Source organism: Dipodomys merriami, unplaced genomic scaffold (assembly GCF_024711535.1).
Source record: "Dipodomys merriami isolate MVZ:Mamm:240054 unplaced genomic scaffold, mDipMer1.0.p SCAF_15, whole genome shotgun sequence".
NCBI lineage: Eukaryota > Metazoa > Chordata > Mammalia > Rodentia > Heteromyidae > Dipodomys > Dipodomys merriami.
The window spans coordinates 11,689,224-11,703,977 of NW_027202826.1; positions in this window are offsets into that span (position 1 = coordinate 11,689,224).

The following is a 14,754-nucleotide window of genomic DNA, read 5'->3' on the forward strand; positions in this document are numbered from 1 at the left end:
TTTTTGATGCTTAATTGGAGATAAAAGTCTTATGGACTTTCCTGCCTAGGTGGGTCTCAAACCATGATCCTCAGGTCTTAGCCTCCTCAGTAGCTAGGATGATAAGAATGAGCCATCAGTGCCTGGAACTTGTTATTTTTTAAATAGAGTATTTAGCTCTGAGGCCCTGAGAAATGGAAAATGGAGTCTCCAGGTGTTGGAGCCAAGGCCTAACATCCAGGTTCCACAGGCTTTCCAAGTCTGTGTAGCAATATTAAAAGTCAGTAAATAAGCTTCAGGATATTAAACTTGTCTAAGTTAGAAGGAATATATTAGTAACAAGAGGCATGCCATTAATTAAAAATGTGTTCATTTTCTTAGTCATCAAGAGGAATTTTGGGTTAAATTTTAAGACTTTTCTATTTTAAAATCACTCAGAACATTTTGGATGGATGCTGTTTTATTCTTTCAATAAATTTTCCAATCAAACAAAGGCATTTTAAAAAAGCCTTTTCAGGAGAATACTAAGAAAGCAATTATAGAATCATCGTTCTTTTTGTTAGTGGTACTGGGATTTGAACTCAGGATCTTGTGCTTGCCAGGCAGATGCTCTACCACTACAGTCATGCTCAGTCTCTCTTTTTTTTTTTTGGTCATGGGTCTTGAACTCTGGGCCTGGGCGCTGTCCCTCAGCTCTTCAGCTCAAGGCAAGTGCTCTACCACTTAAGCCACAGTGCCACTTCCAGTTTTTTGGTGGTTTATCAGAGATAAGAGTCTCACGGACTTTCCTGCCCAGGCTGGCTTTGAGCCATGATCCTCAGATCTCACTAGGATTATAGACGTGAGCCACTGGTGTCCAGCTTCAGCCCCTTCTATCTTTAAGTTATTTTTCCAATAGGGTCTTATGCTTTTTGCCTAGGCCAGCTTTAGACTGTGATCCTCCTGATGTCTTTATCTCCTGAGTAACTGGGAATATAGACATGAGCCACCATGCCTAGCTTTACTGCCTGTATATTTAAAGTCAGCAGTTAAGAACAATTAATGTAAATATTTGGAGAAGACACTCTTGACTTTCATCCTTCTTCTTAATCTCTTTCCAACACTGTGAGCAGTTTCCCAGGGACTGTCTGAGGAAAAGACTAGAAAGACCAGGCCAACACCTGCTTTGATACACAGGCTGACTGATTTCTTAAACCTACAAGAGGGCTGGGAAGGTGGCTCAGTGGTAGAGTGCTTGCCTTGCATGCATGAGTCCCTGGGTTCAATTCCTCAGCACCACATAAGTAGAAAAAGCCAGAAGTGGCACTGTGGCTCAAGTGGTAGAGTGCTCCCCTTGAGCTGAAGAGCTGAGGGACAGTGCCCAGGCCCTGAGTTCAAGCCCCAGGACTGGCAAAAAAAAAAAACCTACATGAGAAGAACCCTTTCTTGTACCCTGTTGAGTTGTTGGACATACATTTGGCATGCTTTTGTTCCTTTGTCGAGCATGGATACCTACTGTCCAAAAACTGCTTCTGCTTGGAAATAGAAGACAACCGATACAATTTGCAACAAGCCTTGACACAGCGAATAAGCACATTAACTGAGAAATACTAAAGTTTTCATTAGAGGTAGATTCAGAAGTAGACATACAAGGTACTGAATTGCATGTGGTACTTGTATCTGCCTCTCTAATGCTCTGTCACCAAGTAGAGAACATTCTCTTCTATAGTATTCATCTGGCCCAACTGTAGAGATGAAACTAAAGGTGATGCGGACAAGCTGAAGTGAGGATGTTCAAATGTCCTAAAACATCTGTATCTGTCAGGTGCTGAGCTACTGACCTGAGCATGTGGCAAGCAAGACAAGTTCCTCTAGCTATCTCTAGTGTCCCAAACCACTGGGAAATGACAAGCTCTTTGCTCACTGCTTTTGATCCTAAGATATAGCAAAAGTTTAAAAAAAAAAAGCAAAAAAAGCAAAGAACAATCCTCTTAAACCCCTCTCATACTGAACCCCCTGACTGGAAGAGTCGATGTGTGTGCTGAGCAACAGCCTGTGTAAAATACGGGGTTGCTTTAACAACTCTACGAATGCAGCAGGGACATTGATTATGTTCCTGGGGAGAGAATATTCTGTGGGGCTCAGGGTAGATTCCAGTTTCCTCAGCAGAAGGAAAGAAGTGTGTGTATAGATAGGCTGGTGAGGCTGAGTAGAAATCACTTTCTGGCGCCAGAAAAGGCTGGTTGAAGTCAAATTGTTTACCTTCAGGCAACTGTTGGCTCCTTGGAACTCTGGCCCGGATGCTGGTTCTAGCCTCCATGTGTGATTTAATGAGGACTTGCTGGTGAGCCAGCCAGTCTGAGTGTTCCTCAGGAATCCAAGGGAGATGTTTCCTTACTTACAAGAACAAGGGGTGATGGGATCCCAAATGTTAATAGATGCAGTTCTATTCAATGCCAGATTCATCCTACACATTTTTACCTGGCAATAAGCTCCTAGGTCAGTCTTCAGTAAACACAGAAAAGACATTTCCCTTGGTGGAGAGGGAAGGACTTGACGTAACATGAACACGGCGGAGGATAGCGGAGGGTGAGCCTGGGCATGGAGGGCAAATCCTATTTTTAAACCCACTAAGGACCCCTGTTCTGTGGAGGAATATTCATTGCTCCACGTGCCCTTGTGTGGACCCCTGCCCTCCCCAGATAGCTCAGGCCCACTGTAAAGGACAGCTTCCCATTTATAAGCAAGCTCTTGTTGATTAAAACGTTTACTCTGACATTCTTGAAACAGGCTCAGATTTGCTTTGAAAGAGAGGCTGGAGAAGCCTTCAGGGTGTGTGTGTGTGTGTGTGTGTGTGTGTGTGTGTGTGTGTGTGTGTGTGTGTGTGTGTGTGTGTGTGTGTGTGTGTGTGTGTGTGTGTGTGTGTGTGTGTGTGTGTGTGTGTGTGTGTGTGTGTGTGTGTAAGTCATGGGCCACCTGCTCAGCAGACTCACGGGGACATGCCCAGAGTTCTGTAGCAATGCCTCAGGCTTGCTTCCTGTGAGGCTGGGATGTCTCTGATTGGAAGCCAGTCTTCAAAGCAGCACTCTGGACCTTAGCAGTGTCAATCCGCTGCCAGTGTGACAGTTGTAGTAGCTCTTCCAGCCAGCCAGGCTCTTCACTGGCAGCCCTGGGTCCACTGAGAAGAGCAAGGAGTCAGCCTAACTCACACTCTGCCTGCTTCCAGGGAAGTCCTGTCCCCAACCCCCTTCCAAGCTTGCAGCTCCATCAGCCCTTTTGTGCTGGGTGTGATGAGTCCCAGCAGGCTGGGCATGGGGGAGGGGAGAAAGGTAAGGGCAGGGGTGAGGCTTGTACTATCAGCTCACCTGCTGGGTTCACCTGAGAGTCTCACAGCAACTTTATTTATGTGAGTAGAACCAAGAACACTGTGCATCTGAAGCTGCCTTTTCTATCAGACAGGAGGAGGTAGAGTGGGAAGGAATAGAAGTTTCTTCTCCAGAAAAAGATTCTGGGACCTAAACTGTCTTGATCAAGCTGTTGAACTTTGAATAAGTTGTTACTAACTCTGAATAAGTTGAATAAATTGTTAATTACTTCCATTTTTTATTAGTAAAAGGGGGTAAATGACAGGTAAATAAGAATATATATGTATATATGTGTGTGTGTGTGTGTGTGTGTGTATACACACATACATATACACACATATATATGGCTCAGTGAAAACTAAAAAATCATTGTTAGCTAGTGTGTGTGTGTGTCTGTGTCTGTGTCTGTGTCTGTGTGTGTGTGTACTTGTACTGGGGCTTGAACTTGGGACCCTAGGTGCTATTCTTTAGTTTTTCCTCTCAAGGCAAGCCTTCTACCACTTGAGCCACAGCTTTTTGGAGGCTGGTTGGAGATGAGAATCTCACAGACTTGCCTGTCAGTGGCTGGTTTCAAACCTCAGTCTTCAGACTTCAGTCCCTCAAGTAGCTAGGATTACAGGCATGGGCCACTGGTACCCCACTTAGCTATTATTATTAGTCAGACTGCATTTCTGGGGCATTCAAGTCTCTTCTTTATGTCCAGTTCCTGTAGTGTGTATTCTCTACTCCATTACAGCAGTAACTGAAAATGGTACTTATATCCTAACCAGAGGATACATTTCCATATGTCCCCTCTAATCATCAGACCTGGCAAAGCGAACCCATGACTTGTCCTGATGAACCCAAATCATGTGGCCCAATTGAACACATGCTAAGATTCTCCCCATTGCCTGAAAATGGGAAGACATTTGTGCAGCGTGTGGAAGGTTTTCATATTGCTCAATCACAAGTGGAGCTACCCAGGCTCAGGTCACTCAGGAAATTCCTCAGCATGGAAATATAAAACCCTATATTTTCTGCAAAGATGGACATCTTCTAAAATTAAAAAAAATCTGCTTGCCGTATATATCCTTTTGAAATGCTCTTGGCTAGTCTGGGTAACTTGGTTTTATTGAAAACGGAGCATATTTGATTTGAGAGTCCCTGGTTGATGTTGTTCTAGATGATCATTTTCTTCCAACTACCCAAAGGGTCTGACAAGGTGAACTGAAGCCAAGGAAGGTGGCATCTTGGATAGAGTCAGGGATGGGGTAAGAAAGACTTGTGCAGATCACATCTGGACATGTGTCCCCAACCAAAGAAGGTATTCACAAGAGGACTAAGTCAATTTAAAAAATAGATATCAATATGAACCCCAATCTTGATGTCTTATTCCAAGTGCTAACAGCTGTGGGTGAATGATTGTGTTCTTAAAGAACATAAATTTAGCATAAATGCTGTCTTATTTAAAAATAATCTCTAAGTGAATGTTGAGTCAGGGCTCAGAAATCTGTGCTGTCAACGTCCCATTGCAAATGTCTGTGAATGCCAGAGTTAATTATTCTATGCCTCCATTTCCTTATCAGGAAAACAGGATTGAGATAGAGAAGTAAGAGACAGCGAATGTACTCAGCAGACTCTACCGAACATCAGTGGACGGTCACATTTGGAATGCAACTGGCTTAGGCTTGAGCTATCAAATGTCCAAGTTTCCCTGGTCCAAATAGTTTGGTTGAGATGGCTTTGATTCGAAAGCCTCCCTTGCTGATTTTAATTAGGTAGAAACACATTTTATGAGGAGTTATTCACTGATTGTTAACCAAAGAAGATGGCCTGAAGCAGCACTCACCCTCCAAGAATTTCTCAAGTGCTCTTTTCTGGCTGTGAAAATGGTCTTTCACAGCCAGAAAAAAAAATTGAAGGGCTTATTTAGGGAAAGCTATGCCTAGAAACTGTCAACTTTATATCATCCTAAACTGTATAGATAGGAACACAAACGTGTCTTAATATGATTATATGAGTTTTCTCTTTGGTATGTGCACGTATAGATCTGTGCGTAATCAAGGGACCTCCATCCCCAAACCATGAAGAATTAGTCTGTCATGAAGAATACGGCACAGAGTGGAGCAGGAGATGGGGAAGAGGGAGGAAAGACTGGTCTGTGCTGGTGCTGGCTGCCCTGCAGAAACCAGTTCATGAGCATGGAGTTCCTGGCTTTGTCTTCCCCTTCCTTTCTTGGGGACCACAACTACTCAATGAACAGGAGCTAAGTTCTCCCATCCTGGAGTGAGAAGGTGACAAGTGATAGTAAAGCAAATTGAAACTATGCTGGTGCCTGCTCTGTCCTCTTACATGGAATCTGGCAAAGTTCAAGGTAGAAGATCTGGAGAGGAAACTCTGAGGAGAAAAGACCAAATAGAGCAAAAGGGATGGGACTGAGCATTTGTTCACAAATCCCTTCATTAGCTTGGTATCAGGCTCCAACCCCACACCAATGCACTTATTCATGATTAGTTTATTCAACAACTGTTTGCAAAATAAGTGATCAGAGCAAACACATCAGACACTATTTATTTATGTATTTCAGTCCTGGGGCTTGAACTCAGGCCCTGGCGCTCTCCCTGAGCTCTTTTGCTCAAGGATAATGCTCTCTGTCTTTGAACCATAGCACCACTTCCAGTTTGCTGGATGTTACTTGGCGGTAAGAGTCTCACAGACTTTCCTACCTTGGCTGGCTTTGAACCGCAGTCATCAGATCCCAGCCTCCTGAGTAGCTAGGATTATAGGTGGGATCCACCAGCACCTGGCTCAGACACTATTTTGGGTACTGGATTCAGGCAATACAGTGAAACAGACAAAAATCATGGAGTTTGACTGAGTCTAGGATGAGGGACAGAAGGGTTAACAGTGAATGTACACAAATGAAGGAAAGTTGTTCAACTTGGAGACCTCTCAGAGGAACCTTTCTAAAGATCTAATTAATGATGCAAGGTGTTGTAGCTCATGCTTATAATCCAAGCTACTTGAGAAATGGAGATAATAGGTGATTCAAGGCCATCCCAGGCCAAACAACAAAAACTGCAAACCTAATGGGTGAGAGGGTAGCTAGGTGTGATTTTCCAGCTATCCAAGCAGACCAAAAGACCATAATGTATTTCTTTTAGAGCTTTGCTCATTACTTATTTCTTCCTAGTATATAGCATTTGGAGACTAATTAGGTTAAAATGGTGTAATTTTCTTTCCATTCCTATTGTACTTTGATAATACTATCACATTCTTTTTCAAAAGAAAATACTTCATATATATATTCACACACACAACATTGCCATTTTGGAGACTGGGGAAGAATTTTGAAAGCAACAGCCCAGAAAATGTAGATGTTTCTTACACGCTGTAAGTTAGGGCATTTGTTCTTCAGCATGTTGCCTTCTAATACCAGGTGCCGATGGGGAGGTGAAGTGGAATGACACTCATGTGCCACAGTCTACCTGGTAGAGTCCATTTGGAGAGAAACATGGCCAGACAGAACTTAGAATAAGGCTACTCCTGAGCACATGTTCCAAATAAATTCTCCTAAGTGTCCATAAAGAGATACATGCGAGGATCTCAGTGCCAGGCTGTTGGTAGAGGAAGGTCTGTGGAGGCAGTTAGCACTGGGTCCCCACCCAGGCGGCCTTTGGTAGATTTGCGTGCCATCACCAAGTGCTATACAGTAGAGTAGTGGCAGATGAGGTATTTGAAATGAGATGCTGAGTGATGATGGCACCCATTGTAAGATCTACCACAAACACCACTCAGCTAAGCGAAAAGACACAGAGAAGTATTGCATGACACTTACATGAGCATGCAAAAGCCAGAGGATTTGTACTAAGCCTTAGGATGGTTGCCCGAGGTGGGGAAGGGAGAAGACAGAAGTGAAAGACAAAGGTAACTAATCAAAGCCTAACATAAAGACAAATAGTCTTCCTTGGACTAGTGCAAATAATGTGCCACAATTAAGGAATAGGAGTCCTTTTCCGGAGGTTCTCTAGAAATGGAAGAACCACTTCTAGAAGGTCATTCCATGAAAGGAAGGAAGGAGGAAGGAAGGAGAGGAAGAAAAGGAAGAGAGGAGTGAGAAAGGAAGGCAGGAGAGAGTGGGGAAGGGAAAAGGAGGAGGTGGTAGAATTCAGCAGAAGGGGTAGAAAAAAGGGGAGAGTGTCCTGGCGTGCAAGACTCTCCTGTGACCTCCCTCCCTTTCATCATCCTAAGATGGGTGCTATTTGTCATGACTTGCACTTAACCTATTAGCAATACCCAAGAGGATGGTCAGTCAGAAGACAGGGTGGAAGCTTATAGTTTAGTAACGCCTAACAGAGGAGACAAAAGGTTGATGGAGATGGGCGTTACAGGTACTGATGGAGGACTGGGGGGGCGGGCATAGAGAAGACAGGTGTGAGGAAGGGAAAAGGGATGGTGTAGAATCCATCAGCCTGCACCCTGTTCCAGGGAGCCTGGCCAGGACAGTCATCAGTCAGGGAGAGCTATCCCACCTTTACTGGCCTTCCTATTCACCAGACATTCACAGCACAGCACATGGCTGCCAGCTTCTCAGAATTACCTCTAGGCAGCTCTGGGCAACTCTGCAAAGCAGCAATTTCTCCCAAGCTAAGTTTCCTGCAGAACTCTCCTTGGACACTGACCCCAGAGAAGCTCACAGCAGACAGCAGACACATACACATGCTTAAATAAATGCATGCTTACATGCATACATACATACATACACACACACATATATACATACATACATACATACATACATACATACATCTATACAGCAGCATCAGGGTATTTTGGTGAGTTCCAGCTTGAAGTCCTAGTATTTGACCTTTTGTGAGAAATCATAGAATCAACTCATAGGATTCTTGCCAGGCACTTACCTGTAATCTTAGCTACTCAGGAGACTGAGATCTGAGGATCATGGTTCAAAATCAGCCTGGGAACGAAAGTCCATGAGACTCTTATCTCCAATTAACCACCAGAAAACTGAAAGTGAGGCTGTGGCTCAAGTGGTAGAGTGGTAACCCTAAACACAAAATCTAAGGGACAGCTCCCAGGGCCTGAATTCAAGCCCTTGTTCCAGAAAAAAGAAGAAGAAGGAGGAAGAGGAAGAGGAGGAAGAGGAGGAAGAAGAGGAGGAGGAGGAGGAGGAGGATTGAATGGCTACTTTGGACATTTTCTATCTAAGAAAGCTAAGGATGAAAGAAGCTGAAAAGCCCTGACTTTTGCTGCCCACCTTGGCTTCCTAGATCTGAAGTAGGATTCTTCTCACTGTGAAAGTTAGGGTGCTGGGGCTGGGTGAGGAGGAGCAGGGTGGGGAGTGGTTAGGGATAGGATTCCAATCCGAAGGACATGAGCAATAGGAACAGGAAAATGTCTCTGCTTACAAGACTCTGTTTTTACATAATTATTTTTTATGACTTTTAAAAGGGCAGAGACTAAAAATAGTGACCTATCAGCAGTTAGATCTTAAACTGATTATTTTTCAAGGTCTTCCATACCATACTAAGAATGAATTAAATTTCCATTTCTCGAAGAAATTCATACCTTACATATCATCTAATGAAAAAAACAACAGAACAAGAACCATGAGCATGAAATTAGTTCATTTTTCTTGCAGAAGATAAAATGCTTTTGCAAATATTCCTTGGCATCTTGCCATTCAAGTATCTATTAGGAAAACTCTTCTCATAATTGGGGAACATGACTTGTCCCTTCCCTGTCTGTTCTGTTATTTCTTTTCATTTCAGTTCTATCACTCCCAAAACAGTTAACAAAACCCATTTACTCTACCTACTTTATTTTCCTATTTATAGATTCAGGTCTTCTCATTTAAATTAAAAACAAATGTTTTTAATTTTAAAAAAAAGGTTGCTTAAACAAGGTGGGGATTTTTGGCCCCAACATATTCATTTATTTTTGACATTTGCTTCTAACAGAGTCTATTTATTTATTGTCTCATATTAATGGCCTTTTAATTAGCAGTTATTAATATAAAATGCAACATTTATCTTCTCATCCAAGAAAAAGAGAAAGTAAAACTCATATATTTTATTTGTGGTTTTTGGCCCTGGGCCATTTTGGTAGCTAAGAAAAAAAACCTGAAATGTATGTGTTCAGTCAACACACATTTGTTACATTACATTCTGGAATATTCCATCTGTGTTTGTCTGTATACTCAACAAAATTATATATTGTTCACCTGGGTAGCAATTTGTGTTCTGGCAAACCTTTATTTGCTCTCAGGGGACCCTATTTAATATAATTACATTTAATTGATATTTGTGGTGATGGATTAAGGAAAAAGGAACCGTGATTTCATATGCTTCAGGATTTTTATGGGTCTTGTATTTCTTGGCTTGGTTTTCAAACTACATGTAACCACATTTTAAAAGCTAGGTACTTAGATAAATTCAACCATTTATTAAAATGGTGTACCAGCACGGGGTAAAATTCAAAACTCGCATCCATCTGCTAAAATATCAAGGAAAGAATTCCATCTTTCTCCCTCCACAGGTTTTCCCATAGCTATGTTGTTTAAAAGTATATGTGACTAAAACATGTGCCCATGATTTTCTGATGATCTGGCTTATATTCAACTACACTGACACAGAATCATCAGCTGCTAAAAGAATCCATGCACAGACTTTTCTACCTCCTTACATTCTTAGCTGCATGCTTGCTTTTCTTCTTTTGTCAAATGCAGTGGAAATTTCCCTTTCTTTATTTACCAGTCAGTGCGGGGCAGCTGAATGATTGAACTGAAAGCTCCAGGTAACTTTCAGGTTTACAAAACACTGTGCATGAGACCTGGCAAAACAACACTTTGTATGCTTATTCTACTGTTTTGTTCTGTTGATTTTTAATCCTTTTAAAATACAAGTGCTCTTAGTGAGCAGTTAAATAAACAAATGGACCCCATAAAATATAATTGAATCCAGTTATGTTGATGTATGATAGCTGTCTCAGACTTTGGACATACTCAGAGCTGAAGACAGAATTAGATTAGGTCAGCAGCTGGAAATAAATATACATACATCATATATTTATGATATATGTGTTGTCTGTGTGTCTGAATATACTAATTTTACTTTCAATGGGAGAAGTAATTATTAGATAAGATCCTAGGAGACATTTTCACCCTTGAACTTCAAGGAAAGAATATTACATATAAATGATTAAGGCCTTAAAGTCATAATGTCCTATACTCAGCCTCCTGAGTAGCTAGTGTTTTAGTTGTGAGCCCCTGCACCTAGCCTAAAGATGCTTCTTTACTTATTATAGGTTATGTCCCTATAAACCCAGTGTGTCCTAGGTCAAAACTGCATTGAGTATACCTAGCCCAGGAAGTATAGCCTCACTCAGTATACTCAAAAAATGCTTAGACCAGTCATATTAGCTTATAGTTATGCAAAATCATCAAGCAGAAGCCTTTTTGTAGAAAAATGTTGAACTCTGTACTAAAAGTAAAAAAATAGGCTACCAGTATGGGCATACCTAAGCACCATTTTAAAGTAGAAAAACCATTAGTCTGAGCATTCTAAGACACACTCTCTGTCTCTGTCTCTGTCTCTGTCTTGTCTCTGTCTCTCTGTCTCTCTGTCTCTGTCTCTGTCTCTGTCTCTGTCTCTCTCTCTCTCTCTGGGACCTAAACTTGGCCTGGGAACTGTCCTTGAACTTCTATTGCTCAAGGCTAGCACTCTACCTCTTGAGCCACAGTGCCACTTTTGGCCTTTTCTGCTTATGTGGGACTGAGGAATCCAACACAGGGCTTTATGAATGCTAAGCAAGCACTCTACCACTAAGCCACCTTCCCAGCCCTGGGATCATCAATATTCAATATTGCACAATCCTATGTGGTAAGAAAGCAATCTTAATTGTATTTGTGTTATTGGAAGTTTTGAACTCTTTGGAGCTTTTTTTTTTTTTGCTGGTCATGGGGCCTGAACTCTGGGCCTGGGTGCTGTCCTTCAGCTCTTCAGCTCAAGGCTAGCACTCTACCACTTGAGCCACAGTGCCACTTCTGGCTTTTTCTGCTTATGTGGCGCTGAGGAATCAAACCTAAGGCATCATGCATACAAGGCAAGCACTCTACCACTGAGCCACCTTCCCAGCCCCTCTTTGGAACATTTTTGTGGACAGAGGGATAGAGCAAAGGGAAGAGTGCAAGGAGAGCAACAGAGGGATTTATTGACACTGGAGAAGTAAGAAAATTGCCCTTTCATTCAGAAGAACTTTGTCTTTGGAATCATGAGGCCACGGTATATTTCCTGCTACCCTTTCTCTTCCAGAGCTGGTGTCTTCACTAAGAGATCAATGGCCAGGAAATGAGGGCAGGGCTGAGGGGTTACTTACCACTCCCCGGGTGGGAGGATTCATTCCCGAGTCTGCAGAGTGAGGTAGGCTTCAGTATGGGATTCCTGGGCCATCATGTCATTTTGTATTAAACCATCAATTTGCTGGCCTGGGATGACAGGCACGTGACACATCCAAATAATTTTTCTGTCAAGTCTATTCAGACAAAGAGCAGGGATGAAGTCTGAGAAAGCGAGTCTGAGAGGGATGGCGTTCTTTCTGATGGGTGGAAAAGAACATTTTTCTTCCTGGTTTTAATTTAGGGATCTGCAATTGGGGCTCTTTTCACTGGAAATGGACCAGTTCCCAGGCCTGACATGATACTGTTTAACCCAAAGAAGGGCGAGTGACAAGGGTTACACCAATCAAAGGCTTCAGAAAAAGCCTTAGGGCTCATAGGCTCCTAGGAATGAGAGAAAAATTGTCCACATTTCTTAGAATGCAATGCTGGTGAAGGCCAGCTTCTGTCTATTATGAAGATGACACCTGCCTTATAAATGGGATCACATGGTTTTCTGCATTAAAGAGTATAGACAGAGGGCTGGGAATATGGCTTAGTGGTAGAGTGCTTGTCCAGCATGTATGAAGCCCTGGGTTCAATTCCTAGCACCACATAAGCAGCAAAAGCCGGAAGTGGTGCTGTGGCTTAAGTGGTAGAAAGCTAGCCTTGAGTGAAAAGAAATTCAAGGACAGTTCCCAGGCCCTGAGTTCAAGCCCCAGGACTGGCAAAAAGGGCAAATATTCCAAGCCAGCCCTAACAGAAAAGTCAATGAGCCTCCCTCTCCAAAATAGCAAAAAGCAGGGTTAGAGGTGTTTCTCAAGTTGTAGAGAGCCAACCCAGTGAGTGTGAGGCCCTGAATTCAAACCCTTGTAGCACCAAAAAAAAAAAAAAAAGAATACAGACAGAAATAAGACCAGAAGAAATTTATAAATCATTGAAACTTTGTCAAAACAAAGCTCAGTAGTCCACACACACACACACACACACACACACACACACACACACACACACACACACACACACACACACACACACACACACACACACACACACACAATTGGAACTCACACCAGCATGTTGGCCAGGGAGCTTTTTAGGATGGAAGAGAGCATTTCTATGGGAAAGCATAAGGATGTGATGTCTCTATCCTTTTTCTTTCTTTTGTGTGGTCCTATACGTGCGGTCCCAGGCCTTGTGCATGCCAGGCAAGGACTCTCCGCGGAGCTGCTGCCAACTCCTGCTCTGCCTTACACAGGCCAAATGATCTTGGAGATGTCACTCAGGATCTTTGTCTAGAAAATGAAGGTTCCTTTCAGACTGTTGTGAAAATGCCAACTTCACAGTTAGTAGTTGCTATGTATCAGCAATCAGGGGCGCAGTTCAGGCTGGTGGATGTTTGCTTTTTAGCTCATGTGCTTTAGGTACAAAGACTTGAACTGCAGAACCAACTGGCCCATTTCCAAACCCTGGATCTCAGAGGCTCAGGAAGAGAAAGGATTGGTCTATTCTGCTTCTGATTCAGAGGCTGGGTCCTCAAAAAGGTCACAACTATCCACACCTAACTCACCAACTTCAATCCTGGGGAAACACTATTTGCTAAATAGTTCCCTGTTAAAATGACAGACATCAGAGATATTTAGTTAAAGTTGGACTTAGTGATTTAATGGCTAAGACACTACTTTAAATTTCAGAGTTACCTTTAGCAGGTTGCTTTTCTCCCTGGAGAAGCACTTGCTCAGGCAGAGCTGGGTTGTTCTCTGCAGATAGCTGGGAAGAGCCTCACGTCTCTTGATGGGACTAAGAAACACCTTGTTCCCTGCCAGGCACTCCAGCATCTTCTGGAAGGAGCAGGGTCTGAGGTATCTGCAGGGCGAGGCAGTTAATCTGAAGTGTAGTCTATAAAATGCCCAATTTATTTCTATAGATTCATTTGCATTTGGTGAGCCACACAGCTGTTAAATATATTCCCCAAGAACAGAAACATTATCCATTTCCATAATTTTTGCATTACAGAAATATTTAGTCAAACTGAAAATACAGCAAACTTTTATAGGCCGTTATACTGATTGAAAGGCCCTGACAATTTCTCATAGTTTGCAGTCATGGGTACCAGATGTGGAGAGCTCCTTGAGGAAGCAGATATGTGAGAACATTCTGGAGACTAGAGGGAGATGCTTTCTCTGAGATTTCAGAAGTCTCTGAGACGAAGGAAGCATCACAGAGATGGAGGGGGTAGACTTTCAGCTTCAGCCAAACCATCAAGAGGCCCTGTGGGGACTAGGCAGCACCCCTCACACATTCTAGACCTCAAACCCTGACAGGTGTGGCTAGCTCCATGTTTGCGAAGTGTCTTCTCTGCAGAGGACCAGATTCAGGAGGCTCCCAGCATTAATGTTGCAGGAATGCGATTTTTTTTTTCCCCAGCAAGCTTTCTGTACTATGTCAGATTTATGAAAAGAAACACATTTTCCTAATTTGTTTCCTTTGTCAAAAGAAAGGCAAAATGACAGAGAGAGAGAGAGAGAGAGAGAGAGAGAGAGAGAGAGAGAGAGAGAGAGAGAGAGAGAGAGAGAGAGAGAGAGAGAGAGAGAGAGAGAGAGAGAGAGAGAGACATGGTGGAGTCAGAAGCCAAAAGATATGTTTGAGAATCCAGCCCACCAATGGCTGGCTGGGTGGAGCTCAGCCACACTGTAACTAAATCTTGAGTGTCACCACAGGAGTAAAGTCTGATAAAGTCCAAATTGCCCCATGCAATTTAAGGCAATGTTCAAATGGTGAGATGTCATTTATGAATGGAAATGAAAGCCAGTCACACTTTAAGGACAGTCTGGAATACAATGTCCCTTAAAATTTATTTAGGAGACAAACATACAGGAAACAATGTATTGATTTCCCCAAATCCCAAATGACAGGGTGCATGGGACATCCCCACTGAAGTAGATTGATGGTCAGACATCTCATTTTACCTCCTCCTGACAGCTCAATAAAACAAGAGTACAAGGTTTCGTGAGGGCGTAAGCCCTCAAGGGAAGAAGAGGGAATGGTTAATGGCAATTT